Source organism: Myotis nattereri (assembly GCF_964212035.1).
Source record: "Myotis nattereri genome assembly, chromosome: 1".
Classification (NCBI taxonomy): domain Eukaryota; kingdom Metazoa; phylum Chordata; class Mammalia; order Chiroptera; family Vespertilionidae; genus Myotis; species Myotis nattereri.
Window position 1 is genome coordinate 21,949,157 of NC_138075.1, and position 27,899 is coordinate 21,977,055.

Sequence of the window (27,899 nt, forward strand, 5' to 3'; positions counted from 1 at the left end):
CAAGGGCGTATATGGCAACAAAATCAATTGGTCTGGCCCTGCCAAGGCATTCGGGGTGGGTTGATGAAATGTTTGACCAAATAGAGCAGGCCGATTTTTAAGTTGATAATTGTGTATGGCCCTTGAGTGATGTTATAAGTATCCAAATGGCCCTTGGCAGAAAAAAGTCCCCTACCCCTGTCCTAGATGGGAGAGATGTGCACAGGACTACTTAATGGGCTGAAGGCAAGGAGTCCTTGAAGCATGCATCCCCCGTCTGGCCATGTTTTTCACTTCAAAACCTCAGAAGCAGTTAGCGTAAGAGGGAGTTGATTATATGTCTAAGAAGCAAAACATAAATCCTCACTGTGTGTGTGTGTGGGGGGGGGGGGAGGGGGTGGGCTGTCCATGCAGGAGAGGTGGGGTGCTGGAGAACCTCCCGGGTAGTGGGGGGAAGTTTTGTCCCTCTCACAAAGGCCCCTTGTTGCTGGCTGACAGGCTGAAAGCTGGGACCACGTCCCCTCAGTGTCTGCTCTCGCAAGTGCCGCGGCAGCCAGGGCAGTTGTGTGTTCATGTGGATTTGCCATTTGTCAGGGTTGCTCCCGGAGGCCTGCGAGGCAATGACTTCTGCCGGGGTCTGCTGGAGGAAGTTGGCTTTTCAAAATCAGAAAGCTTTTTGGCTTGTTAAGTGAAAAAAGACAGTTGGGCCTCTTGGCCCTAGTGTGTGAGATCTGGGGAGTTGTGTGTGTGTGTGTGTGTGTGTGTGGGGGGGGGGGTCTTAAAATGCTAGCTGAAAAATGCTGCTTTAAAAATATGTAGTGAAATGGTGAAAAATACGTAGTTTAATGAAAGGCAAACACCACCCGTAATCTCAACATCCAAGCATAATGTAATAGGTGTTCAATGTTTTCATTGTTACAGTTAGGTCCTAATCTCACATGTTTACAGTTCCTGGCAGTACCAATTTATACCTTTCCCCTTAGCATTATATCATATAGTCATTTCATTCTTATATAACCCCATAACATATAATCCCATGGGGCTAGTGGGGCAGAGCATATTTATCATTATTAAAACTTTCCCCTGATATTAGACATTCAGCTTATCTCTTTCTTTTTTTTCTTTGCTGTTGTAGGTTGCTCACTAGCCATAGTTTAGCCAAACTCTCAGATAATTATAAGACCAAAAGAAGGAAAACATCTCATTTCTTTAGTCATAGAATTATTCTCTCTCTCTCTCTCTCTCTCTCTCTCTCTCTCTCTCTCTCTCTCGTTTCTCAGTATTACATACACACAGAAAAATGCCTGTAGCATATCTCTTTTTAATGAGATTTTTGGATGACTTTTTGTAAAGAGGCAGGTAGAATTTGTTAACAAGTTGTCCTGGGAGAATTTGTAAACCTGGTCTCCTGACCTCTGGGCTCTCTTTCTTTTTTATTGTAAATGTAAGGTTTGGCCAAAAATAATGTTCATCAAATTTTGGCCCACCCTTGGTATTCTGTGAGCCTCAGTGTGTTTGGGTACTTTGGAATGCTGGTGTGTTGGCGTGCTGGTTGGGGGAATCATGCCTAGATTTAAAATTGAGCGTCCGCCTGCCATCTAGTGGTGAATATATATATTGCTCTTTTGCTCAACCTCGGGCTGATCTTTCAGAACCAGAGTCCTTTTCTCCCTACCGCCACCTCCTTTAATTACAAGGGTTTTAATTGTGCCACAGTTACAATGCTTCATTGTCTTAGTAGATTCTAGTGAATGAAAGGAATACACTTGTAGTTTGGCTGAACACATGAGAAGGGAGGCGTCTTGCATTCATAGTGAATTGCTACAGAACTCTGCCTGCAGGCTTTGCCATGCCCTCAACGTGCACTTGGGCAGACTAACAGGAAGGCTAAAATGATAAGTACCCATAAGATACTGTCTCTGCCTCAAAACTTCCGGCTCCAGGGAGGGATGCCAGCTGGAGTTCTGCCTTGCAGAGTATCTTTAAAAGGGGGATTGTTGGAGGTCTACCCCCAGCCCTTGGATTCCTGGGTGTTTACTCATTAGATGGGATACAGTAAAGAACAAAAGCCTGGGCAGAGGGTCTGGGTGTGGAGGGGGTCATGTTGGGGAGCAGTGAGGACTGGGTTTCAATGGCAGAGGTGGCTGGGCGGCAGGAGCTGAGTGTATGCAGGGTCTGGGCACCAGCAGGCACATTCTGTGCATCTCCTTCACGTGTCCTCACTCAAAACCTTGCTTCAGAGATTCAGGGAGGGGTCAACATCTCATCTATCGCCTATTTCTGTCTGGGAGAGGACAGGAAACTGCATGCCATGGTCAAGGCTTGGCAGGGGAACCTCATGAGCATGGCTCCGACCCTTGAGACTAGAAAGAAACTAACCTATCATTCTATGTGCCTAGTCAAAAAAATATTTTTAAAGTATAAATAAAAGGCACTTTAAAAAATATTTTTATTGCCTAACCAATGGACTCAGACACCAGGGGAGTGAGGGCAAGAGGGGGGGGCATAGAAGGGGGTAAGGATACATATGTAATACCTTAATCAATAAAGACAAAAAATTAAAAAAAAGAACCACTGGTCTAATCCAAGATATACTCTACTTTCAAGACAATGTCTGTATTGTTTTATTACAAGTTGTACAGTTAGTCACTAAATGCCAGTCAACAAATATTTTACTTACTCTGTGCTTGGCCATAGACAGACAAGAACTATTAAATTTTTTGTTTATTAGAAGTGTTAGGTCAGAGTTAGAACTGTTACAATAAATGTAAAAAAATATATATCTATAAAAATATTTTTATTTATTTCAAAGAGGAAAGGGAAGGGAGAGAGAGATAGAAACATCAATGATGAGAGAGAATCATTGATTGGCTGTCTCCTGCATGCCCCCCACTGGGGATTGAGCCCGAAACTTGGGCGTGTGCCCTGACTAGGAATCGAACTGTGACCTCCTGGTTCATAGGTTGACACTCAACCACTGAGCTACACTGACCAAGCAAGAATAAAAGGCACTTTTTAAAAAATTCTTAAAAGTTATTTATTGCCATAGCTTTGTAACACATAATCAAATTTCCAGAGAAATCTGCATTTTTTCTTGTTCTTAATGTTTCCAGTAAAAGGCACTTTTATATCCACCCACCTCTTAGGAGGATAAAACAGGAATTGATGTTTATGAAACATGAAAGGCTGATCACCACTGGTCTAATTATTATTTTAAAATAATTATTGAACATTTCTTGAGGTTAAGGGTGGCAGACATGCACAGTCCCTTGGACAGTGTACACCTGATTTGAAATGACTTCTGATGAAAGTGAAGGAACCAAGTGCCAAAGCAGGACTGCCTTTGCACATCAAGAAGACCAGAGCATGGCTACAGAAGACATACACAACTTTAGCACAGACAAATTGTTAGAGATTTTGCTCACTTTGTCTTGGCCGTCAACTCCAATGGAGATGCAGCCGAGAAGTCAAGAGAAGGCTGAGATTCGGAGGGAAGGGCAAGGGCAGCAATGGAAGAATCAGGAAAGGTCGCCAAGATCCAAGACGTGCCATCAGAGCGAAGGCTAAGGTCATCCACACCTCACATTCCCAATTACCACGTGCAGATGCGAAAGCCGGATAACGATGAAGGCTGATAGGAAAAACACTGATTCATCTGAAATATGGTGTTGGGGGGGAGCTCTGCAGATTCCCTGGACCCAGAAAGACAACCAAAGTGGGCCCCAGAGTAGATGAAGCCTGAAACATCACTGCAGACAAAACAGACAAAACGGAGGTGTCCACTTCGGGCACAGCCTGAGCAGGCAGGGGTCTTTGGACAAGACAGCAATGCTGGGAAGCAGAAGGCAGCAGGAAAGAGGAAGAGCAACCATGAGCTGGACTGACTCCGTGAAAGGAGCCGTGGACACGAGTCTACAGGAGCGGAGCAGGGCTGCCGAGGATGGAATGTTGTGGGCATCACTCACTCCCAGAGTCACTAGGAGTCAGAGCTGATTCAATAGCACATGACAACAAATACATGTGGGCGTTGATGGCACTGGTGATGCATCTGAGTTGGGGGGTGGGGAGAGAGGATGTGCACATGGTTGGGATGTCCCAGGCAGAAATGAAGGTGGGTGTGAGACTGTTGGGACAGAAAGGGGCAGGGTGCACCCAGGGAACTGAAAGATGGTTGTGCTTCCTGAAAGGGCTGGAGAGTGGGCAGGGACCAGCTCACAGGGGCTTGCTCCTTTATCCTCAGAAAAGTGGGAATAAAGAAGAGGGACATGATCAGATTTGCATTTTGAAAGCGAACTCTGGCTGCAGTGTGCTGGATAGCTTGCACGAGGGCACCAGAGAGGGCAGAAGGAGATAAAGGGTGGCCAGTTGGGAGGCCACTGTAGTAACTCCAGAGCAAGTGGATGGCACCCTGAGTGAGGGAGACAGAGAAGTGAAAGGAGTGGAGAGAGAGCTGGGCTCGGGAGGCCTGCCCAGAACCACAGCTCTGGGGGAGGGTAGGCTCCTGGAGTGAAGGGCTATGATGATTGTCAGGACCCTTGGTAATGTCCTGGGTGGGGAACTGTAGGCAATGCGACTGTTATACGCTGCACTAGAGGCCCAGTGCACGAAATTCGTGCACGGGGGAGGGGGGGTCCTTCAGCCTGGCCTGTACCCTCTTGCAATCTGGGACCGCTGGCTCCTAACCGCTCACCTGCCTGCCTGCCTGATCACACCTAACTGCTCCCCTGCCTGCCTGATTGCCCCTAACTGCCTCTGCCTGCCTGCCTGATCACACCTAACCACCTCTGCCTTGGCCCCTGCTACTGTGGCTTTGTCCGGAAAGACATCTGGAAGACGTCCAGTCTATCCAGTCCAATTAGCATATCACCTTTTTATTAGTATAGATTTGTCAGCAGCTGGCCTAGACCTTGTTAGATGTGACATTCACCTGGTCCCTGCTTTTGGAGTTGATACAGTTGTAGTAAAGCTGGTTCTGTCATGACCATCCCAGAGCCATGACCTTGAACTGACAGGCCTGTGGAGACGGCAGCAATGAGCTATTTAATTTGGTGTAGTCCTTGTATATAGAATGGCTAAGGATGGGAGGGGAAGACTGCATGATGCTCTAATACAATACACTCTGGCCTGGTTCCAGGTAGGGGCTCTTCCTCCAGCCCCCATTTTTTGAGGGGATGGCATGGAGAACAAAGGGCTGGCTGAGATTGGCACAGAGCCCTGAGGGGTGTGGCAGGGTTCATAGACAGTGCATAGCTGTGGACGTGGTGCTGGCCCCCAGCAGGTGTTCTCAAGGTGTTGAGGAGGGAGTGATGGAAGGAAGGAAGTTGACCGGTGGCCACTCCATCTTGGATGGAGAAAACTTTGAGAGGGGGACCTCAAAACTTTATTTTAGGGGTGTCCCATTATTTGGTGTCCCGAACCTTGGGTTCCTATTGGGTCATTGTAGTAACAATCTGCTATAACAACATACCACAGCATTGGGTGGCTTACACAAGAGAAACTTGTTTTCTCACAGTTCTGGATGCTAGAAGTCCAAGATTAAGGTGTCAGTAGGTTTGGTCTCTCTAATGTATATTACTGACTGAAAGGTCACAAGGGTTTCATGTTAGGAAGGAAGAATAGTGAATGCTTGGGGTGGGGAGTCAGCTTCCTTATATTGTATTTAAAGAGAAGAACATTAGAATAGGGACCCCTACATGCTTTTTAAATGTGAAAATATAAAATAGTAGAATCCAATGCTGGTGAAGCTGTAAGGAAATAGGTTTACCTACAATCTTTACAATTTAGTGTATATGACATACATACTGAATATGTATATGTATGTGATGCTGTTCATATTGTATACTAGCATTATCCTCTAGTTTCCACAACATGGGATGCATGTAGATGTTTTCACTTCTATTCTATTTCATGCCATTCCAAGAAGTCCTGGTCTTGATGCTCTACATAGATCTTGACTTAGGTGAGGACCCTGCCCTGCTCGAGGCAGGCACTGCTCTTGTTCTAGACGGCTGTTTAGAGCCCCGGAGTGCTGGTGTGAATTGTTCAGAGTCACGTGTCCGTAGATGGCAGAGCTGGCCTTAGAACCCTGGCCGCCAGGACCGAAGTCCAGGGTGCTCTGCCCATGTCATCCTGCGAGGCCTGCGGGTATGTCTTCGCATCTGGCAAATAACCTCTTCCCGGGAGGGCACTGGGTCAGAGTGCACAGGGCAGAGGTCAAGGCTGTGCCGAAGCAGTTCATTGAAGTGCCCTTTACCTCACTGAAGACCCCCTGGGGGACCCCTGGCCCCTCCAGGGCACCTGGCTTGGGGTCAGGCCCAGGTGCCGCAGCACCACCAGCTCTGCCCTGCAGTCTGGGGTCCACACCAGGGCGCATCTGGCTCCGTTTCAAGCGCGGCCACATGCCTGGTTAGGTGAGTGATCTCCTGCACATATTGAACAATTATTTTCTCATCACTTTCCAGCTGTTAGAGAAACACGCACCCGACTGATCGGTTGGGTAAGGTACTTTGAGTCGGCCTCACGGATTCATGTCGTGTGATTTTTGCCACCCTTCTCCCCTCCTCCATCCCTCCCAGCCCCTCCAGCAGAGGCGCCACTTCTGCCGAAACTTCCTCCCTACCCGCTCGGCCCTCACAAACCCTTCTCTTCTCCGAGGAACTTATTGTCCCCACGGTGCATGTGACATGTCTCAGAAACGGCTCTGTTTCATAGTGCGTGTATTTCATGAACGGAGAGATCTGGGCTTGCATTCAGGGTCCACCAGTTCTGAACTGTGTGTCTTGAGCAGGTCCCTTAACCTCTCTTTCTCTGTCTGTAAATTGCCACCTTTTAGGGCTGCTGTGAGGACTCCAGGAGATAATGCCTGTAAATGTTCAACATATTGTATGATCCTTATTAGTCACTCAGCAAACGTTCATCAAGTCCTGACCATGTCCTTATACTATGCTTTTTCTAGTGAAAAGTGAAGGGTGTCTGGGGTTGTGCTAAGGACTATGTAATACAGGAGAAATCCTGGTCTCTGCTCCCCTGAGGTTCATAATCGAGTCGGCAGGCCAGTGAAACTCACATGACACAAGGCAGTGTCTGATTAAGTGCAGAGGGTCCTGGCCTGTAACAGAGGTTAGAGGAGGTCAGAGCTGCCTGTGTGGGAGGAAGAACAAATGCAGCAAAATCAGGGTTTGCTTTGTTCAGTGATAGCCCCATGCCCATGGGTGCTCACTAAGCAAAAATGAGTCAATGAATGATGTGGAGAGATCCTCGACACATCTGGGCCACACTCCTCCTTTGGCGGCCGAACGACCCTTTCGCAGGGGTTGCCTAAGACCATCCTGCATATCAGACATTTACATTACGATTCATAACAGTAGCAACATTACAGCTATGAAGTAGCAATGAAAATAATTTTATGGTTGGGGATCACCACAACATGAGGAACTGTATATAAAAAGCCAGAAGGTTCAGAACCACTGGATGAGAGCCTCCTGGCCTTTTTCTTCAGGGCGGTCTCCCCTTCGCTACAGGCACAAGTGAGATGTACATGGGTTCCATGAATTTGTGCTACTTTAGATGAGGATTAGGCAGGTTTTCCTTTTAACCTATTAAAGTAGCCCCAAAATGGTATGGAATATAAACAGGATTGTATGGGAAATGATTAGTCCATTTGAAAGAAGTTCAAGAACTTGTTGTTGTTGTTAATCTTACCCGAGGATATTTTCCCATTGATTTTTAGAGAGTGTGGAAGGGAAGAGGAGAGACAGAGAGAGAGAAACATTGGTGTGAGAGAGACACATTGGTTGGCTGCCTTCTGCACACGCCCTGACCAGGGCCAGGGACCGAGCCTGCAACCAAGGTACGTGCCCTTGACTGGAATTGAAGCCTGGAACCTTCAGTCCCAGAGCTGACACTCTATCCACTGAGCCCAACAGGCTAGGGTGAAAGAAGTTCAAGAATTTTAGAAGGACTCTTTTCAAAGCAATCAACTTGCTAATCATAAATTATTTTTCTTTTATCACCATAAATTAATTGGCAGCTACAATAGTTTAATAAGTTCCACACGGCTATCTCTATAAACACATTGAATGCTCACTGTTGAGACTTTATTGATTTTTTTTTTTTTTTTTTTACAGAGAGGAAGGGAGAGGGATAGAGAGTTAGAAACATCGATGAGAGAGAAACATCAATCAGCTGCCTCCTGCACACTCCCCACTGAGGATGTGCCCACAACCAAGGTACATGCCCTTGACCGGAATCGAACCCGGGACCCTTGAGTCCGCAGGCCGATGCTCTATCCACTGAGCCAAACCGGTTAGGGCTAGACTTTAAACATATTCTATGTTCATGTTGGTGTTTTCCTGAATTGGGAATTGGAGAAAATGACACTTTCCCTTCATTTCCCTGCACCCACCCAGTGCATCACATGCCAGGGAAATTTGGAAAATGTAAAAAAACATAAAAATGGCCCATATTTTCACATCCTCACATTACCCACAATTCTATTTTACTGAGACTGGGATTGTTAACCTTTTGGTCTAATTCCTTCTAGTTTTTCTTTTCGTAGATGATTTTTTGAAATGTATTTTTCAGTTCTAGTTGATTTACAGTCTTATATTAGTTTCAGGTATGCAATATAGTGATGAGACGTTTATGTATCTTATGAAGTGATCATCTTGATAAGTCTGGAACCCATTTGGCACCATGCATAGTTATGACAATATTATCGACTACATTCCCTTTGCTGCACTCTAAATTCCTGTGACTATTTTTATGACTGGCAATTTGTACTTCTTAATCCTTTTCCCCTTTGTGCCCACCCCGCAACCCCCTCCCATCTGGTGACCATCAGTTTGTTCTCTGTATCTGTGAGTTTGTTTATTTTGTTTTCTAGATTCTACATATATAAGTGAAATCCCACAGTGTTTGTCGTTCTCTGCCTGACATTCTACTTGCTATGATGCCCTGTAGGTTCACCCATGTTGTTGCAAATGGCAAGATTTCATTCTTTTTTATGGCTGAGTAATAGTTCCTTGCATATATATATATGTACCATATTTTCTTTGTCCGTTTGTCTACGGATGAACACTCAGGTTGCTTCCATGTCTTGGCTATTGTAACTAATGTTGCAGTGAAAATAGGGGTGCATATATCTTTTCAAATTAGCATTTTGGATTCTTCAGATAAGTGCTCAGAAGTGGGATTGTTGCGTTATATGGTAGTTCTATTTTTAATTTCTTAGGAACTTCCATACTGTCTTCCATAACGGCTGCACTAATTCGCAACCCCACCAACAGTGCACAAGGGTTCCCTTTCCTCCACAACCTCAGCAATACTTACTGTTTGTTGATTTATTGATGGGAGCCATTCTGACAGGTGTGAGGAGATATCTCACTGTGGTTTTGGTTCGCCTTTCCCATAGTGATGCTGAGTGTCTTTTTATGTGTCTGTTGTCCATCTGTATGTTCTCTTTGGAGAAATGACTATTCAGGTCATCTCCATTTTTTTAGTTGGATGTGTTGTTGTTTTTTGTGTTGAACTGTATAAGTTCTTTATATATTTTGGATATTGATCCTCTTATCTGATATATCACTTGCAGATATCTTCTGCCATTCAGTAGGCTGCCCTTTTGTTTTGTCTGGGATTTCTTTCGCAACACAAACGTTTTCTATTTTGATGTAATCTCTCTTGTTTATCTTTGCTTTTGCTGTCTTTTCCCCAGAAGACGTATCCAAAAACATATTGCTAAGACCTATGCCAAAGAGCTTATTGCTTATGTTTTCTTCTAGGAGTTTCATGGCTCCAGGTCTTACATTTAAGTCTTTAATCCGTTTTGAGTTTGTTTTTGTATATAGTGTAATAAGGTGGTCTAGTTTTATTTCTTTGCATGTATTGTGTCCAGTTTTCCCAGAATCCTTTACTGAAGAGACCGTCTTCATCCCATTGTATATTTTTGCCTCCTTTGTCATAGATTATTTGACCATATAGGTGCAACTAAATTAAGGATCCTGTGATGGGGATTATTTAGGTGGGCCCTAAATGCCATCACAGGTGTTCTCTAAGAGAGGGGAAGGGCAGGGGCAGATCTGATGCAGACAGAAGAGGGGGCAGTGTGAGCACAGAGGCAGAGATTGGAGCGATGCCGGCAGCCTCCAGGAGCTAGAAGCAAGGACCACATTCTCCCCTGGAGCCTCTGGAGGGAGCACTGCCCTCCTGACTCCTTGACTTTGGCCCTGTGACGCTGAGTTCAGACTCTTGGCCTCCGAAATTGTAAGATAATACATTTTTATTGTTTCAAAATATTGTATTCAAGCCTCCAAGTTTGTGGCAATTTGTTACAACAGCCACAGGAAACTAATATCCCCCAAATATGTGGAATTTGGTGGTTTATACACTAAGGAGCCTTGAATGGAGCTGACATCTGAGGTGCTCAAGCAATATGGTCCCATAGAGCCTCTCATCCCTCCTTCCTGCTATCTCCTGCCATTGCTTCTCTCTTCTACCCTAGCTAAGCCTCCTCAGTGAGGTGAAAGTGAGAAAGTGCCTATATAGAAGGGAGGTGGTGGTAGGGATGAGGGTGGGGAGAGGATATTTCCAGTGTATCAGTCCTACAACCCCAAAAGTGAGTACCTTTTTTTCTCCTGTGTCCACATATAAACATCCAGGGAAAGATTCTGATTGGTCATCTTAGGTCAGATGCCCAACCTTTGGGCCAGTTGCTGTGTCCAGGGGTGGGGCTCAGTACTGTGACCGGCAGATTTTCAGAATTCCATGGAATATAGGAAGGGTAGTGCATCAAAGTAAAGACAGGAAGGTGAGAGCAGGGTGTTATCCTCAGAAAGAGGATGAAAGAGATGTTGGGCAAAGCAACAAAAAATCCAGATAAATATGTATTTGCTCCGTACATGGAAAACTATAGTCTTTCTCAGGCTTCTTCAGCTCTTCCAGAGTCTGTCTCTGAATGTTGGAATCATGGCCAGGATCATAGACTTACAATCAGAATCAATGGAAAAGGCCACCTGGATCCAACTAACTAGGAAACGGAGGCCCAGAGCAGATGAACGCTCTCAAGGTCACACAGCAAATACTGCAGAGCTGGGGCGGGACCTAGATCTGACTTGTGGCCCAGAGCACTTTCAGCTTTTCTGTCTCTGCCAGCAGGTAGCATTCTACCTACCCCCCGGTGTCTGCTAACTTGAGTCTGGCCCAGGGTGAAGGCTGGCTCTCTCGGCGTCTTCCTCTCTCCATCTCTCCATCTCCCCACCCGGGAAGGTAGCGATGGGAAGGATGCACTAGGTAGGACATGGCATTTCAGCCGCAACTCTACCACTTCTATCATGTGACTTTTGCTGCCCCCTCCCACCACCCCACCACCCCCCCCGGCCCCCAGTTTCTTTACCTCTAGATTGGGGATAAGAATTCTTGCACTGTTGTGAGGATCACTGGGATGCACTGAAATCACCGGCACCGTGAGCGTAATGATATTCCATACCTATGTGTCGAGTTTGGAACTGCTGGCAATGACTTTGCTTCGCTTCCTAAGATCCCTGTCTGCAGGCTCATTTACATGCATTGTCATTGTTTCTTACCTAATTTCGAGCTGACTGCAACTTTGTCTTTCCTTTTCCCAAGCCCATGTGTTAACTAGGCTTTTCTGCACCTTATCGTTTTTGATATTGATCAAGATCAAATCAGATAAAATGTTATTTATTTATTTTCTATCATCTGCTACTCATTCCTCTCTGGCCCCATTTAATAAAGTAGCAACATTTCTCTTTAGTCTCCTCTTTTTTTGAATATCTTTGAAGACTGTTTTTCTGTGCCTTTTATGTACTCACTTCATAAATTATGTTTCTTTTTTATTTTTCGCTTTGGTTCTCTGGTTTTTGTCTCCCCAAGCCTTCACCTGTGTACCTGTTATTTCTTCTGAAAAAGAAGGTTATACTTTAAAAACATTAATCATTTCTGGGGTATTACATTGCCTACAACATTGCACAGGTCATGAAAAACAGCCCTTAATTGGCAGTGATGACAGTTAGTTAGGGTTCTTGGTTCTTATGAATTCCCTCACTCAACCTTGAGCTTACATGGAAGTTTTGTTGTAGGTCTGATGCAGGGAAGGAATGCTTTAGTTGTAAGTTACAGAAAGTAGGTCTTTTGGAATAGATGTTGGGAAGCCTCCAGGGAAGGGTGGGGAGTCTGTGTAGGCAGATATGGAGACCAGGCACCTAGAAGTGCAGAGATGCTACCATGGACCAGCCCGATGATGACAGAGCTGCCACCGCTGCTGTCAAACATGGGACACTCTGTTTTCCCAGTCTCGCTGTCAGACACGGGCATGAGGCTGCAGGCACGGCCATCCTGCTGGCCCTGAAAACGGGGTTGTTGCCACCAAGGCAGGACCCCCTCAGTCCCCACTCCTCTACGTCATCGTGGGCCCCAAGAGGAGGTCACAAGTCCTTGTCCCAGCCTCCATGGCGGGAGGCAGGCCTGCTACCCGCAAGAATAGCTGTCAGATGTCTGGGGGGGAAGCCCCCCACATCAGCACTGACAGGTGCGTAGGTGTCAGGTCTGTGTCTGGGGCGGGAGCTGTGAATGTGCCGTTGGTCACCGGGCAGATGTGCCAGTGAAAACTTGCTGCTCTGTGACTGGGAGGGTGGTTTGGTGGAAACATGACTGTAAGTATGACCCAACAGAAACGCTTCTAAAAGTTTTTTTGTTTTCTGACATTGGAGAAGTGACCTCTACCTTTTGCCAGCAGTTTTCCATCTCTGGAGTTTTCTGTGAGTTCTCCCCGGGATGGCATCTGGTTGTTGTGGGAAAACCTAGCTTAGACACTCAAGATTTACACATGGGTAAATAAATGGATAAATGCCCTGTAGTTTCAGAGCTCAAAAGAAATTGGCTACCCAGCCACACAAGGACATGGAGGAAACCTAAACGGATATTTCTAAGTTAAGGACCCCGAAAAGGCTACATATGTATGATTCCAGCTCTGTAACATTCTGGAAAAGGCGGTAACGGTGTAGACGGTACAAAGGTCAGTGGTTGCCAGGAATGAGGGAGGAGGGAATGGATCAATTGGCTTAGGGTTCCTGGTAAGTTGGATCCGGAGGATACTTTCAGGGCATTGGAACTAGCCTGTGTGATCCGTGTCATTAGACGTTTGTCCAAATGCACAGAATGTGCAGCACCCGGAGTGAACCCTGATGTAAACCGTGGGCACTGGGTGCTAATGAGGTGCCGGTGTAGGCGCATCAATGGTAACAGATGGACCACTTTGGTGCGGGACGTTGCGAGTGGGAGCAGCAGTCTACGGGACCTCTGTGCCTTCTGCTCCGTTTTGCTGTGAGCCTAAAACTGCTCTAAAAATAATATTTGGAAGAAAAAATATGCCCACTGCTCATGGATTTAAGGAAAACATGAGAGAATGATGGGAGAAATGAATGACAGAAAAATGAATCAAATGGATGTCTACAGCTGAAAAGTACAGCATGAGGTGGTCCCCCCCGGGCTGTCTTCATTCCTATGCTTTGCCAGTATCTGGCTGCGGGAGTTGCTGAGCCCTCTCCACAGCACCCGCAAGCTGGAGGAGAGAGGAGCGGGTTCTGAGAAAGACAATCCGGAAAGCTTCAAGCCCTGCAAGAAACTCTTACTGCCTCTTTAAAGGGGACTTGAGTTTTTCTTTTCTTTTTAAATCTTCAGTGATTCAGTAATTTCTATAGACAGTGTTGAAATAGAATGTTGCTTGATGGTGAGGATGAAGATATATAGCTTTTTCTGCGATGTACCTACACACCCAGGGTCAGGCTTTGTGATAGGCACTTTATTTTTTTTTAGTTTTAAATATGCTTTTGATTTTAGAGAGAGAGAAAGGGTGAGGGAGAGAGAGAGAAACATTGATGTGAGAGTGAAACATAGATCGGCTGTCTCCTGAAGGCCTCCCACTGGGGATCAAGCCCACACCCGGGCAGGTGCCCTGACCAGGAATTGAACTGGTAAGCTCTGGGTGCACAGGATGATGCTCAACCAACTGAGCCACACTGGCCATGGCTGTGATGGGCACTTTAAATGCTTCGTCTTTAGTCATTACAACAATCCTACAAAGTAGGTGAAATTGTTACCATTTTACAGATGAGAAAACTGAGGGTCCAGGGGGTTAAATACTTGCCAATAGTCCCACACTTGGGTGGTCTCTAGACTTTATGGTCTCGTTCCCTATCAGTAAGAATTTTTCGCCGAAACCGGTTTGGCTCAGTGGATAGAGCGTCGGCCTGCGGACTGAAAGGTCCCAGGTTCGATTCCGGTCAAGGGCATGTACCTGGGTTGCGGGCACATCCCCAGTAGGAGATGTGCAGGAGGCAGCTGATCGATGTTTCTCTCTCATCAGTGTTTCTAACTCTCTATCCTTCTCCCTTCCTCTCTGTATAAAATCAATAAAATATATTTAAAAAAAAAAGAATTTTTCAAAACATGCATGCACCTCCATTTATGTATTTATCCATGAAACATAAATTAGTCTCACGATCATTAGTTAGTAAATCCACATTTCAAATAGTCTTCTTGATAATTTTTCATACTTTTTTTTTTTTTTTTGCCAATTGCTTGTCAGATGTGATTAGATCAACATTATTTTTACCTCATAAGACGGTTGTCAAAGAGCTTGTACCAGGACTGGGAGAAGTTTCAGCTCTGTCATTTTTCATGTCAACTTGAGGCTCAAGCTACGCTTTCTAACTGTGCTTTTTGTGAGAGCCATTCCGTCCAGCCCGGATGATAGGGCCTGGAAATTCACTGAACGCGGCGAAGGTGAGCTGCAGGGACCGCACGCGGAAGGCTGCCAAGCCCGCGTGGGATGCGGCGGCCTTTCCTCCCTCTACACCGCCTCTTACCCTCGCTGTAAGTCACAGAGGTCCTCGGACATGCAGACCAAGGCGGAGTGGGGGTGTGAAACCCTTCATTCGCCTTAGCAAGGCTTCCTTTCCTTCTTCGTGTTTAGACTTTAGAAGGGTGTCAATCATTCTAAAGGCTTCCAGCACTCAAGTGCCCTCTCCTTTGAACTCCGTGGCACAGCGTGGTTAAAGGTGGTACTAACATCCAGCAGTTCTCATTGATTCTCTCTCTCACACACACACACACACACACACACACACACACACACACACACACACCTGTGCTCCTGCCAAGGGAGACCGCCTTGGTGCCCGTTTTGCTTTCCATTTGATTTTAGAGCAGAATCTTTGGCAGCGGGGGTCAAGGCCCATCTGAACTATTTGTCTTTCCTTCTTTCCCATAACTTGCTTCCTGCCCAAACAAAACAATGGCCCTGGATTCAGGAGACATGCCCTTCTTGGGATGGAGGATGCGAAGCGTCTGTGTCTTTTTCTAGGAGGCATTTGTGTCTTGCTTGACTTCCCTCCGACCTATTTCCCTGATTCCGAGAGACTCAATGTTCGTTGAATAAATGAAGGGAGGAAGAAATGAATGACTGTTTGGGGGCTGCGTGAGGTGGTTGGCAGAAAGGCAAGTTGAGGGATGATGGGCAGGCGGGCCTGGAAACAGAATTGGGGGCCTCGGGAGTCCCCGAGCACCCACCTCTGAGAATTAAATGACATCTAACCTTGGTCAGCGTTTGGAAGGACACTTTTTGTTCAGAAAAGAAAAACGTTACAGTACACTGTGATAAGACCATTTCCTTTCTCACAGCGTCTCCTTTAATGTCAGGTCTGAAATATGAAGTCATTAGGGGATATTAAAACAGTGCTGACAAACTAATTAACAAAAGACATTACGCCGGATGGGCTCAATTTATCCTTTTTAATGGTTCTTATAAATGGGTGCCGCCAATTAAAATTAATAAAGATTTACCAGCGATTGCCCGGTGTACATTGCTAAGAAGCGCCGCTGAAGGTCGGCTTAAAGTCAGCGTTGTCGGAGCTACAAGTTCAGCTCCTGAGCGGCAAGGCCCACGGAGCCCCCTGCGTTTCTGTTTCCTCCTGGCTGGTTCTCCTTCAGCTTCTGCCTCTGGCCTTTCTACCTTCTGCTCTGAACTGTTAGTCCATCTCCCCCCTCCTTCCCCCCCCACTGGCGGCCAGCTCCAGCCCTGGGCTGACTGAGATGCCCCAAATCCATACATAAAGGGAAGAATAATGCTCTGCCCCTAGTCTTACACTAGCTGGTCTGATCCGTCACAGTCTGTACCATCGCATTTCTGCTCTCCGTTCTGGAAAGTGCCTTCTGGGTTTGTTTCGCGGAGCCCAAGTCTGGAGACCCACGCCGCCTGGCTTTCCTGGAAGCTTCTTGCCGTCCTCGGCTTCCTGGGTGCCCGCTGCCAAAGGCCTGGGCCTGAGCGCGATGCCGGGAGGGCTGCCCCAAACTCAAGTGTGCTTGCACCGGGTGTGGGTCCGGAAGCAGTGGGGTGGTCACTGGTCAGACAACCCTGTGGTCACGCTTTTTAAAAAATATTTTGTTATTGATTTCAGGGAGAGGGAGAGATAGAAACATCAATGATGAGAGAGAATCGTTACCCTGACCAGAAACTGAACCATGACCTCCTAGTTCATGGGCCAATGCTCAACCACTGAGTCACACTGGCCACACTATTATTTTTTAATCAGATGTAGGTTCCTTTTATTCTGCAGAAGACAACCCCTAATCGATGTCTCTCTTGAAGCAAAGGATACCTGTGATGTCCAGGGGGGCCTGCCCCGCTCTGAAGCCCGGCCCCTCCTTCTGAGCAGCCGGGGGGCTGAGCAGCTGCTGTGCTGGAACTCGTTACCCCAGAGCCAAGCCTCTCCTACCCCCGGGTGGGCTGGCCTTGGCTCCACTCAGCAGGAGCCCACCCAGGGAGGGGCCCCTTTCCAGCCAGCACTCAAGGGGCCAGGTGAGTTCCTGAAGGAGACCTTCCTTGGCTGGGAGGCTGGGAGGGTGAGCAGGGTTGAGTTTTCACCGCGCCCCCCGCCCCCCAGGCTGGACGTAGTGGGAGTAGCAAGGGCTGGGGAGGAGTTAGACAGGGAGGCTCCCAAGAAGAGCAGAATCTTGCAGGCGATTGTCCTGGGACCTGGCACAGCTGTGACTGGCTGCGGGAGGAGGTAGAGACACCAGCCCTCTGTTCAGACCGCAGGAGCCTGAAGGGTGTGGCTCCCTGTGCTGCCAGGACATGACTTGAAGGATGCCAAATGGCCCCTTCTGATGAGCGGGTGCTCATGCCCCTCGGAGTTGCCAGGATGGAGAGTCAATGAGGGCTGCATGCCAGGCACTGATCTCAGCTCCCGAGCCCCAGTGAAGGCTGCTTCCCTGGCTTTCTTTCTGACTGTCACTTTATAAGGTTGACCATGTGGCACCTGGTATCCTGGGGCCTGAGGGACAGGACAGGCGTGTCGATAGGGTATAAGCAGGCAGGCTCCCAGGCTTTAGAGAGCAAAGGGAATAAAAACCAGCTTTCCCACTTCACAATTTACCAAGTCCCTGTGTTGTCCTCATGTGCCCTTGACGTGGAATTCCGTGTATGGGCTCCCCCAAAAGTGGGGTCAAGGGCAGCTGGACAGCTACTTGGGTACAGTCTCTTGACTGAGGTCTAATTTCCCTATTACAGGCCCAGCAGGGCTGTGTCACACACGCCTGTTGCAAATGATTCCACTGACTTTCTCTTGCCCAGTGGGCCGCCTGAGAGAAGGCCAGTTAGGGTCATCGGAGGAGGAACACTGCCTTGGAGTCCGCTGGACGAAGGGGCACCACATCTGACTGGGGGAGATTAGAGACAGGCATGTAAATGTCCAGCATGCAATGCGCATTTGTTCTCTTCTTGGAGCTTATTTCTGGGTCCCTGCCACCCCATCTGTTGACAATATGGGGGTAATGTTGTCCTCATATCTGGGGACTGTGTGGTGGAAGGGAAGTGACATTCTTGGCAAGCCAATTAGCTTTGTTAAACGAATCCAAGGAAGACTAATCCTTCAGTTTCTCCATAAAACAAAAGAACCAGGAAGACTTGGTCTTACTTAAAAACTCAGAAAAATAATAGCACAAGGGGTATATTTGTTCTAGGTCATTCGAGTCATAAGAGCCAGAGCTGGACAGGCTCTTTGAAGCAGGGGTTGAATTCAAGGGTGAGGGAGACACCTCCCACGGAGAGGGTGAGACCGGCCCATTGTCACCCTGGAGGGCCCCTGGGGAGAGTGGGTTTTGCTCTGTTTCTCCCTCCCCACTTCCCACCGAATCCCCAACTCAGCATGGAAAAGTGGGAAAAGGGCAAGCGAGGCTCCCCCTGTAGAACCCCCTTGAAGGCCACGGGGAAGCCATCCATGGCAATGAATTCATGGGGACATGTGACCTCCAGAGAGCCGACTCCCTGGGAGGCATTAGCCACACTCTTAATCGTGCATTTTATTGTTTCCTTGCTGGCACTGCACAGCAAGTCACTTGTGTGACAGAACATTAGAGTCGACAGAGCAAGTTAGAATAAATAGACTGTCCCCTGGCAGCGCCTCCTCTATCAGGGACCAGGACGCAAATGTCTTCTGAAGGCCAGAGGAGAAGGGCCCATGAAACAGACTTGCAAAGATTTCAGCCCTAGATAGTATGGCTCAGTGGATAGAGCGTTGGCCTGAGGACCAAAGGGTTTCAGGTTCGGTTCCGATCAAGGGCACATACCTTGGTTGCAGGCTTCTCCCCGGCCTGGGCCCTGGTCGGGGCTCACGCAAGAGGCAACCAATTGATGTTTCTCTCCCATCGATGTTTCTCTCTGTCTTTTCCTCTCTCTTCCACTCTCCCTAAAATCAATGGAAAAAATATCCTCAGGCGAGGATTAACAACAACAACAACAACAAACAAAAACAAAACAAAAAAAGATTTCAAGAGAGTTCCCAGGAATACCTTCAGCCTACCAGCCTCAAGCAGCAAGATGCAGATGTGCGGGAATTTAAAATTCAAATGCGTCCAGTTATAATCTAGTAGCTAATGTAAGGGACCCATTTAATTTTAGCTGTGACCTGAGCTAGCCAAGGTGATTGCTCCCCAACTGCTGTCAGGGTGACCTTGAAGAAGAGGCTGTACGTTCTGTGCATTCTGACTGCCTCAGTCACCTGTCAGTTAGCAACCAGAAACTCAACCACCTCACAAGAGGCAACGCACTGCCGAGACTCTGACGGCACTATGTCCCTGAAAGCGGAGTGCCCATAAATGTGAGGGGTAAATAGATCCCCCGTGGGTGTTTCACATCAGGTGGGAAAGGGGAGCGGAGACCAGCAGTTATGTCCTTACCTGGAGGAAGTAGCCAGCTCATATTATACGTTAGTAGTTAGCAATCTTGTGGGATGGGCATTTTTATCCTCTTTATACAAATGAGAAAAATCGGGGTTCAGTGAAGGTGTGAGTTCCATGTGGTCACACTCTGAGGGAGGACCAGCGCTGAGACTTGAACGTGTGTACTCTAACTCCCCAGATCAGACCCTCCCGGCCACACCGGGCCAGCGTCCAGAGCTCAGGGGTCCTTCCCAGGAACTGTGATCAGCAGGCAGTCGAGACAAACAAGATCAGGACCCCAGTATCTGTTATTCATTTACAGCCTGTGGGGGAAACTTATTCATTTTCTTTGTCCATCTGTCCATCCATCCACCCATCCATTCATCTGTCTAGCCTTCCTTCCAAAGGACATTAGTGTGATAGAAACAAGAGCAGAATTTTGAGTCAAAAGAATTGGGTTTTTGTCCCTAAGGCAGGTTTTCTTTCACTTGCATCAGAAACATGTGTTATATATGTGATTCCAAGACCTACTGAATTAGATTCTCTGGGGCTACAGCCTGTAACCTATATATTTAACAAGCTTTCTCGGTGACATTGATACACACATAAGTATGAGGATTGCTGCTCTAAAGCATTATCCTGACTTCCAGTGTGTCCTGAGCTACTCAGAGAATAGGAAATGAAACATTACTCTGGTTTGATATGGGGACTGCTCTATGGGCTCTGTCCTGGGGGTGGGATTGCCCCTGACTCCCTGTGAAGTGGGCTGTCTGCTGTGCCCTCTTCTATCATCCCTTTTGCCCTCAGTCATATATTTTCCCCTGATTTGGTGACTCTCAGAATTGATCCTCTTCTAAAAGCTGACACATTCTAGAATCCTTGAGTGGGAAGGAGTCTTGGAGATTCGAACCTGGCTTTTCTGACCACAGTCTGTGCTCTTTTTGCACGTACAGCTGCAGCTTAATACGTGCTTGTACAATGAGCCAAGGACTGAATATTTTTTCTAGGCTATTCCAGGCCCAAAAGGTTTGCCTAAAACAAGCTCCTCATGGTCATTGGGAAAACAGATAGTGGGCACGCTAATAATCCTATTGGTTATAATAGTAACTACTGCTGCAGCGTCATTTATTGAACACCTATGTGCCAGGTGCTGTATTAGATGCTTCACATATGTTATCTCACAATAATCCGGGAGAGTCTGTATTTTTAGCTTCCTGTATAGATGAAGAAATTGAGGCCCAGAAAGCTAAGCTGACTTGTTCAAGGTCACAGCTATGAAGTGGCAGAACCAGGATGTAAAGCCATATCTTTTAGTCCCTGAAGCCCATATTCTTTGCAATACTCCAGGGAGACCCTCTTTATGGCTTCATAAGTGTTAATGTGTCAGCTCTCCCAGGAGTTGTGTGGACAGCTTGGCCTCCCCTCACAGGGAGGCTGCCTGGGCTGGTAAGTCCACATGGGAGCCTTGGGAAACGGTGGCAAGTATCCTGCCCAAGCAGGAGCAGCTCTGGGGGCAGTGCCATCATTTCAACGTGAGTGTGCTCTACCCTCACATCCAAAGCGGAATAGGCTGGCGTTCTCTTGCCCATAGACCACAGAAGCTACTTAAAAAATGCATACAGTGGAAAGAAATAAAAGTGTCCATTTATCTAGTACCTACTACATTATAAAACACTTCCACACGCATGCTCACTAGTCCTCGTGACAGGTTGGAGGGGGCACTACAGTTGTTCTTGGTTGTTAGATGAGGATGCTGAGGCTCAGATATGTAAGTTTCCAAGGTGATGCAGCCAGTGAGTGGCTGAGCCAGTATGCAAACCCGGTTCTTCAGACCTCAAACCCCCCACTACATCTATGAGAGCCCTGCCTCTCAACTTGAAAATGTAAATGAATCACCCATCACCTGGGGATCTTGTTAAAGTGCAGATCCTGGTTCAGGAGACCTGGGTTGGGGCCTGGGATTGCCAATCAGCTCTCAGATGATGCCCCTGCCTCTGTGCTACAGGCCACACTTTGATCAGTGAAGTTCTTCCAGACCAGTGATGGCGAACCTTTTGAGCTCGGCGTGTCAGCATTTTGAAAAACCCTAACTTAACTCTGGTGCCGTGTCACATATAGAAATTTTTTTCTATAGTAATTTTTTTCTATAGGCCCCTATAGTAAAAAATCAGCCACAGTAAAACGAAGACTTATATTTTTGATATTTATTTTATATCTTTAAATGCCATTTAACAAAGAAAAATCAACCAGAAAAATGAGTTTGTGTGTTTCCTCTGACACGTGTGTCATAGGTTCACCATCACTGTTCTAGACCATGGCACCTTGGGGTGGCACCAACTATCCCTATAAGGCTGTGACTCCCTAATGGGTCACACCCCTCCGTAGCCCCTCCTAGTTCTCTGTCTGTCATGTTGTTTGGGCTTCTTTTTCAGTACAATGGAGATGAGAGCTTAGTAGGAAAGAATTATGGAAGATAAAGAAGACTGCGTCTAGTTTTTATGCCATTTCCTTGTCTGCCATGCCACCTTGCAAGGTCCTCTCAGGGATCCCGGAGAACAAAAAGGAAAATCAGAATCCGGCAGGTTCTGGCCTCCACCCTCCTGTGGGTTTTCTACTAGGGAAGCGTGGATGTTGCAAATGAAAATATTCTGGGCAATCTTAGTGGAGAGGAGGCCCATCCCTTCCCCAGGATATCTTGTGGATACATTGGAATTCAATTAGCATTTACTGAGCACCCACTAGAATAGGAACAAGAGTGGGTAGCTAATGAGGGTTTCCTGTGTGCCTGGCACTGTTTCATACACTTTCGTCTATTAATTCATTTAATCTCCCAAACAACCCTTAGAATTACGTTGTATTTTTATTTTTATTTTTGTATAGATGAGGAGGCCCAAAGCAATGGATTAACTGGCCAAAAGTCACACGGTTAGTCAGTGGCAGAGCATGGGTTCAGATCCAGACTCCCCGACTCCAGGATCTCAGCCCTCCAGCTGCGTGACTTACTCCTGGGCTGGACTGGAAGTGTTCAAAGGAGCATGTGCCACGGAACTGGGAAGCAGGTGATTTGATTGACTACCATAAGCAACATCCCCCTAATCCTCAAACAACCCTGTGAGGTAGGAGGGGACATGGAAGCGCTACCTCGTCACCTTTCCCAAGTCTCACAGTTACCAAGCAACGGAGCCAAGCTACCAACTGAGGAGGGACTGACTCCAAAGCCCATGCTCTACCCTTTACCCCTGGACGACTTTACGGTACCAGCCAGACACACCAGCAGTGAGATGTTCTGATGGGGATGGGGTCCATAGGCCCATGACTCAGATGAGCTAGATGTGTGCCTGTGTGGGGGCGGGATTATGTGATCCTCCAGGCAGCTGATGAGGGGCCCAGATGTTGACAGCAGGACTCAAGTTTCCGGGTGGTGAGAAAGGCAGGTGGCCCCAGTTGCACTCTCAGGTTCTCCATCCCCCTACAGCAAAAATACATATGCAACATTGCAAACTCTGAAGTGCTCTGTGTGTGTCCATGACTTACTGTTTTTAGAGAATGATGTCCGTGTTTGTGTGGTCGGTGGCGGTGGGATCATGCTGTGAGCATGTGAGTTATCCATAGTGAGGATGGGGCCCAAGTGCACCTCTGAGCTTTAGAGCCTCCATGATTTGTTCTCTCCTCCCGCAAAAGAGCAAGCAGAGGTTGTTCATTAAGGCGGTTGCTTATTGAAGATGGCCCATGGGAGACAGAGCCATCTTACCCTTTGGCAAGGGTGATGTTCAAAGACTTAACCTCTGGAGGGTGTGGGCTTTGGCCAATTAGAGGTACAGGGCACTGGAGTGCACCAGCGGGATATCTGCCCTGCCTTTGGGCTGAGAGTTTTGCAAAGTTCTATGGAAATGCTTGAGACTTAACAGCAACAACAAAAGCCCAAATATTACAGTTAACAATGTCTTAACTAAATGCTTCTAAATCATAACATTTTGTCAATAGCAAGTTGTAATTGCAAATCAACTCTTAAGTAGTTAGGTATAAATTCTCTTGAAAGTAGGCTATGGGAGGCTTTGACTATGCTTGATCAGCAGGGGAATAGGGTCTCCAGAAGCGAGAGTACCTCGGATTTGCAGAGACCCTACAGTCCCCACTGAGGAGGGAGGGATGACTAGAACCAATAGTCACTGTCAAGTCAAATCTCTCCTTTCAAATCCTGTTTCATTTCTTATGTTTTTCTCCTGCATCTTTCCCTGGGTCGCCAATAAGATAAAGAAGGGGTGAGGGTAGACTGTCAGTCGGCGTAGCAAGATGAGCACTGGCCTGCGCGCTAGGAATCTGCATTCCTCCCTGGATCAATTGTTACTCATTCATGTCATTACTGAGCCAGGCTCTGTGCTAGACCCTGGTCATGTTACTAAGCAGCTGAGTGGCTAGGGAAGTCACTTGGCCCATCTGAACTCAATTTTTCCATCATAACATGAGGGATGGACTAGGTGGCATTTGGGGTCCTTTTAGCTGAATACATCCAGGGGCTGTGGTGTAAATCACCGAAGGTCTTCTTGTATCCTTGGGGACATGGGAGCTCTTTACATGTCCAGCTGGGTCCTAGGAGCTGCAGACCCCAGAACCTGGGCCTGAGGATTTCTAGCTGAGGCTGGTGGATGGGCAGGAAGAGCAAAAACTCACGTTGGGGCATTTCTCACGCTGAGAGGTCCCTGGCCACACCTGGAGGCTGGGTGTTCTGTCTCTGCCGTGGGGCTGCAACGTCTCCCTAGAGCCTGACCAGAGGTCTTTCTCAGGAAGGCCCTTCTGTGGCCCCAAGCTTCCTTTCAGCCCTGAGGCGGCTGCTGGGGAAGTGAAGGGGGGAGGTGTGTCATGGGGCACTCTCCTAGCACAGCCCCGTGAAGATATGGGGAATAGGGCAGTGGGGAATATGGTGGGACAGGAGCTAAAGCAAATACCTGTAATTCAGGAAGCCAGGGTCTCTTTCAGGCTTGTGAAATAGGTGAAATGAACTTTAATAGCATGTTTTGTTTAATTCAAGATATCCGAAGATTATCATTTCAACTTGTAATCATATAAAAATTACTGAGATAATGGACATCCTTTTGCTCATAGTAACTCCATCATGTATGTCACACTTACAGCATATCTCAATTCCAACTAGCCACATTTCAAGGGCTCAGCAGCCACATGTGGCTTGTGGCTGCCACCGTGGGTGGTGCTACTCTAGAGCTTTCAGGGGTAAACTCGAGGGAGGTTGTGTGCCCCTTAAAATTGGTTGCAAGCGTTTGTTTCTGTGCACATTGTGCATTTTTAAATGAGGGGCTACATAGCTTTATAAGAGTTTTTAAAGCATTAGTGATCCCCAAAGAATTTGTTGAAAAATGTCAAAATTCGCAGAGCTGGATCCTATGGTATCTAAAAGTTGGCATTGCAGTGCTGGGTGGACTTCCCACATCCTGGCTGGCTCTGATTCTGGACTGGACTCGGTAGTCTATTCCTGTGTATGTGGGTCAAGGAATGTGGCTGCCAGATGGATGGGAGGGACAACCATCCTGGGAGAGAGAGGACATTTCTTGAGATTTGCCGACCAATTTTTTTCTTAGATTTATTATAAACTTCCTGTCTCCGAGGAAATGGAAATACTGTTAGATTTTCCAGATAGCAAGGCAAATGTAAAGAAAATAAAGTACCTGGTTGAGAATTGCATGCAGAGGAGTTTTAAATGTTACCCTTCTCTCTCTCTCTCTCTCTCTCTCTCTCTCTCTCTCTCTCTCTCTCTCTCTCTCCTCCCCCCTCCTTTCCCTCCCCTCACATGAGATGATCAGTAAATAAAGTGACTACTTAGTAACATTAACCTTTTCCTCAGCCCTCAAGGTTGATTTCTTCCTGGATCAACTCTAATCAGAGAGTTTACCCTCTACCAGCGGTTCTCAACCTGTGGGTCGCGACCCCTTTGGCAGTCGAACGACCCTTTCACAGGGGTCGCCTAAGACCATCCTGCATATCAGATATTTACATGACGATTCATAACAGTAGCAACGTTACAGTTATGAAGTAGCAATGAACATAATTTTATGGTTGGGTCACAACATGAGGAACTGTATTTAAAGGGCCAGAAGGTTGAGAACCACTGCGAGTCTACACCATGGATTGTTAACCTGGTGACCACGTGTGGGCTTTATAGTATGCCACAATGTGCACACTTGTGAGAATTTTTCTGAGGAGAGCATTCAGATTTAATCAAATTGTCAGAGAGGCCCATGACTCTCCATAAGGGACAAACTGCTGGGCCACACCCTCCAATCTGTGAAAATTAGAGCTGAGTCTGGGTCTCCCTCCATTCCTGGAGTGTTTCATGAAATTCCTCCTGGGAACTGAGCAAAAGCAGAGGGTTCTGTGACCTCAGAACCCAGGCGAGACCAACCCCCTGATGGTGCGGCTGAGATAAGAATCCAGCGGGGGGAACGGGTAGGTGGAAGTGGGTTCTCCTCTTGCATCAAAGGGAAGAGAAAGAACCAATGATGACTTGACAGAAGTGAGAAGGGGGCACAATAATTAACAAAGCTGAGCTGCATGAATCCTGTATTCATTCAACAGATATGTGAGTGCCTACTGAGCGCCAGGCACGGTTCTAGGCACTGAGGATGCAGCGGTGAACACGATAGGGGGGAAATTCTGGTTATTTGGGGCTTACCTCCTGGTTGGGGGAGACATGCACACACAAACAGAAAGTCTACCTCTAATGGTGATGCTGAGATGGGCGACCTGGACAACAGTAGCCCTCCCTCTGACAGCTGCTTCTGACTCCAAAAGCTTTGTCCACTGACACAGCACAAACAATTCTCCACTGATGGTCCGTGATCTCTCCAAATGGCTCTGTTTCCCAGAACACTGCCTGCCCTACCAAGGCTCTGAAGGCATCTTTCTGCACATAAACACCTCATTCTTCTCTCTCTCTCACCCTGTCCCATGCAGAATCACTATTTATACGCTTGTTTCTAGAACCTCTGATGAAGTCGGGGGCAACTGAGGCAAAGAAAACATAGCCTAAGATTTTTAAGGATCCCTCGTAAAGTGGGGGGCTTCTGAAGACTTTTAGGATTAAAATATTTCTTTTCCAACTGGCATTTCAGAGTTTGTGATACATTTAGTACAATTGAAGATATCAGAGAAGGCATTCGGAAAGAGGGTTACTGGTTTGGTGTTTCTAGAAACCGATCTGGAAAATGTGAAGGGATGCTGTATGGGAAAGTGTGCTCAATGTAAGAACCAAGACCAAGAAGTGGCAGGAAGGCAGAGTCCAGTTCATTGAGAAAGAACTTCCTGAGCAGCCCAACAATGGAGTAGGCTCCTGGAGGGTAGGGGGGTGGGGGGGCGAGGTGGGGTGGGGGCGGGGCACATGCTCCCAACTCCCAGCACTAGCAGAGTTCAAACATGGCTGAATGGCCACTTGGGGAACGTTAGAGAGAGATATAGCTAAAGTTATACTAAGAGGAAAATTAATAACTTTAAAAACTTAGAGCATAGAGTTCTACAGCCAGATGGCCTAGTTAAAATTCCTTTTCTTCCACTCATAAGTACATATACTTGCGCAAATTAATTTTGTGCCTCAATTTCTACTTCTGAAAATGGATGCTATAATAGTATTTACCTTATGGAGTCCTATTATGAGAATTAATTTATACAAGTAGTATATTTAAAACAGTGCCTAGTACATAATGCTATTACTAGACATTGATTAAAATAATTATAATAAAGATAATAATATAAAGCATAGATACTGAACCCATCTTTAAGGAATGGGAAGCACTGGGCAGCTCAAGGGCATTTTAGGGTTCTCAGATGGGGAAACTAGACCTGAACTATGCAAAGATCTGGGAAGAGTGTTTAGTATGAGGGAACAGCCAATGTCAAGGCCCCAGAGCAGGAACCAACTTTGCACAATTGTAAGAAAAGTGAGCAAAGGGCAAGAGATGAGTTCAGACCCTGACAGAGCAGATCCAACAGAGCTTGGCTTTCTATAGTCTGGGGCATGGGATGGGTTTGCTTCACTCACTTATGTGGTCCTTAAGTCAAGACTATGAATTTGGTGGATCAATTTAACCAAACAGGATTCTGTGGGATGAGCACTATATTGAGAGTCAGGAGATTGAGAATTAGTTTGGCTCAGCTACTTGTTTACTGTGTGATCCTAGGCCTTAATTAGGGTCTCCTTAGGTTTTAAATTCTTGGTGTTTACAACCAGGCACTATATTTCAGATGCAGGAAACTGGGTTGTTGTATGGGAAAGAAGTAGAAGGAAGAGGAAAGGGAGGGAGAGGAGAGTGAGGAGGCAGAGTCCCTTCCAGACTCTAAATTCCTTGCCTCTGTAGACACCCAGCGGAATGGAGCATATGTGAAGGGTTAACAATGTGTGGACGGAGAGATGGGTAGGAAAGAAACAAGGGCACATCCCTTCCTGCTCAAGGTGCTGCTACACGGCAGTGTCAACAAGTCATCTGGAAAATGAATGGGGTCTGAAACCCGTGTCATCGGGAGAGCATCTGGAAATAAATGAAAGAAGTAATAACAGAGCCAATCAGGATAAACTTGAACATGCTCATGGAGGAATATCTTATAATTACACTGTAGGCCCGGTGCAGGAATTTGTACAGGGGTGGGGCCCCTCTAGCACTGCTGAGCTCAGGAGGGGCCAT